This window comes from Bos taurus, chromosome 20, assembly GCF_002263795.3.
Source record: "Bos taurus isolate L1 Dominette 01449 registration number 42190680 breed Hereford chromosome 20, ARS-UCD2.0, whole genome shotgun sequence".
NCBI classification, from domain to species: domain Eukaryota; kingdom Metazoa; phylum Chordata; class Mammalia; order Artiodactyla; family Bovidae; genus Bos; species Bos taurus.
In genome coordinates, this window is record NC_037347.1 from 41,300,874 (window position 1) to 41,304,000 (window position 3,127).

Consider the following 3,127-nt stretch of genomic DNA (forward strand, 5'->3'; position numbering starts at 1 on the left):
GGGATCAAGACCATCCCCATGGAAAAGAAATGCAAAAAAGCAAACTGGCTGTCTGGGGAGGCCTTACAAATAGCTGTGAAAAGAAGAAAAGCAAAAACCAAAGGAGAAAAGGAAAGATATAAACATCTGAATGCAGAGTTCCAAAGAATAGGAAGAAGAGATAAAGCCTTCTTCAGCAATCAATGCAAAGAAATAGAGGAAAATAACAGAATGGGAAAGACTAGGGATCTCTTCAAGAAAATCAGAGATACCAAAGGAACACTTTCATGCAAAGATGAGCTCGATAAAGGACAGAAATGGTATGGACCTAACAGAAGCAGAAGATATTAAGAAGAGATGGCAAGAATACACAGAAGAACTGTACAAAAAAGATCTTCATGACCCAGATAATCACGATGGTGTGATCACTGACCTAGAGCCAGACATCCTGGAATGTGAAGTCAAGTGGGCCTTAGAAAGCATCACTATGAACAAAGCTAGTGGAGGTGATGGAATTCCAGTTGAGCTATTCCAAATCCTGAAAGATGATGCTGTGAAAGTGCTGCACCCAATATGCCAGCAAATTTGGAAAACTCAGCAGTGGCCACAGGACTGGAAAAGGTCAGTTTTCATTCCAATCCCAAAGAAAGGCAATGCCAAAGAATGCTCAAAGTACTGCACAATTGCACTCATCTCACACGCTAGTAAAGTAATGCTCAAAATTCTCCAAGCCAGGCTTCAGCAATACGTGAACCGTGAACTTCCTGATGTTCAAGCTGGTTTTAGAAAAGGCAGAGGAACCAGAGATCAAATTGCCAACATCCGCTGGATCATGGAAAAAGCAAGAGAGTTCCAGAAAAACATGTATTTCTGCTTTATTGACTATGCCAAAGCCTTTGACTGTGTGGATCACAATAAACTGTGGAAAATTTTGAAAGAGATGGGAAAACCAGACAACCTGACCTTCCTCTTGAGAAATTTGTATGCAGGTCAGGAAGCAACAGTTAGAACTGGACATGGAACAACAGACTGGTTCCAAATAGGAAAAGGAGTTCATCAAGGCTGTATGTTGTCACCCTGTTTATTTAACTTACATGCAGAGTACATCATGAGAAACGCTGGACTGGAAGAAACACAAACTGGAATCAAGATTGCCGGGAGAAATATCAATAACCTTAGATATGCAGATGACACCACCCTTATGGCAGAGAGTGAAGAGGAACTAAAAAGCCTCTTGATGAAAGTGAAAGTGAAAAAGTTGGCTTAAAGCTCAACATTCAGAAAATGAAGATCATGGCATCTTGTCCCACCACTTCATGGGAAATAGATGAGGAAACAGTGGAAACAGTGTCAGAGTTTATTCTTCTGGGCTCCAAAATCACTACAGATGGTGACTGCAGCCATGAAATTAAAAGACTCTTACTCCTTGGAAGGAAAGTTATGACCAACCTAGATAGCATATTCAAAAGCAGAGACATTACTTTGCCAACAAAGATTCGTCTAGTCAAGGCTATGGTTTTTCCAGTGGTCATGTATGGATGTGAGAGTTGGACTGTGAAGAAGGCTGAGCGCCAAAGAATTGATGCTTTTGAAGTGTGGTGTTGGAGAAGACTCTTGAGAGTCCCTTGGACTGCAAGGAGATCCAACCAGTCCATTCTGAAGGAGATCAGCCCTGGGATTTCTTTGGAAGGAATGATGCTAAAGCTGAAACTCCAGTCCTTTGGCCACCTCATGCAAAGGGTTGACTTATTGGAAAAGAGTCTGATGCTGGGAGGGATTGGGGGCAGGAGGAGAAGGGGACGACAGAGGATGAGATGGCTGGATGGCATCACTGACTCGATGGACGTGAGTCTGAGTGAACTCCAGGAGTTGGTGAGGGACAGGGAGGCCTGGCATGCCGTGATTCATGGGATCACAAAGAGTCGGACACGACTGAGCGACTGATCTGATCTGATCTGATAGGACCATCTCCAAATAATGTTTTTCTTCAGTTACAGGTGATTGTGATGCAAGTTATACATGGATCATGCTTTAATAAGCATGCTTTACAGTTTAAATTATTTAAATTTAATATCAAAGATGTTTTATGATACAGCAATAAGTTAACTAATATTCAGCAAATCATAATATCCCGCTTCCATAAACAATTTTATTGATGAGTCATCATCTAGGTGATTTTAGTTCTTTATCTTGCTTACTGTAATAATATTAGATGTAAAAATTGAAAATAGGAAACAACTAACTTAAAAGCTTGAGTAGTTTTTCTGAACAATACTTAAGCTGGTTCCATGGTAAATATAAAGCTACTGTATTCACTCTTTCCTAACAGTCCCAAGTAAATACATGGTACTAGAGACAAAGGGTCTTCAGTTTAGAAAGGATTGATCAGTTAGTGACCTCATGTGAAATATTCTTAAAAATCAAGTGATCTGTTGAATGAAAGTATGAAAAGGCAGTTAAGTCTGATCCCAAGTAATTAATCATTCTTAAAATACACAAATATTAGCTCAGAAGTAGAGAAACAGCAGAGGACATACCTAGGGCTTGGATCAGTATGGACCCTATATTAAATAAATACAGGATAATGCAGTATGACAGGTTCTTGAATGAGAAAAAATCCAGGGTGTTGTAATTTACCTTGAGCTTTGCCATAAGCTATTTAAAGGGAAGTTATATCTCAGTGTACTATAATGTACCCAGAAACAGAAGGCTTGCTTTTTACTAATGCACAATGTGGAGGGCTGGAGGGAAGTTAACACCTACATTACTGGGACTTCCCTGGTGGTCTAGTGGCTAAAGCTCCATGCTCCTAATGCAGGGGGCCATGGCTTCGAGTCCTGGTCAGGGAACTAGATCCCACATGCTGCAAGTAAGAGTTTGCATGCCACAACTAAGATCTCGCACAACCAATAAATATAATTTTTTTTAAAAATTGCATTACCAACCACAGCTAATTTTATTGAGATAGTTCTGCAAGCCTTTATAGGCAAGATTCTCTGTTCATGGGTCTGCCATAGCCTGCTTCATGAAGCTTACATTCTAAACACACAACTACTCTGGAGAAAATTAAACTGCAATTTAGAGAGTTGTAGGACAGAGAATCACAAACATAGCTTCCAGAAAACCCTGTGCAGTCCAACTAACTAGG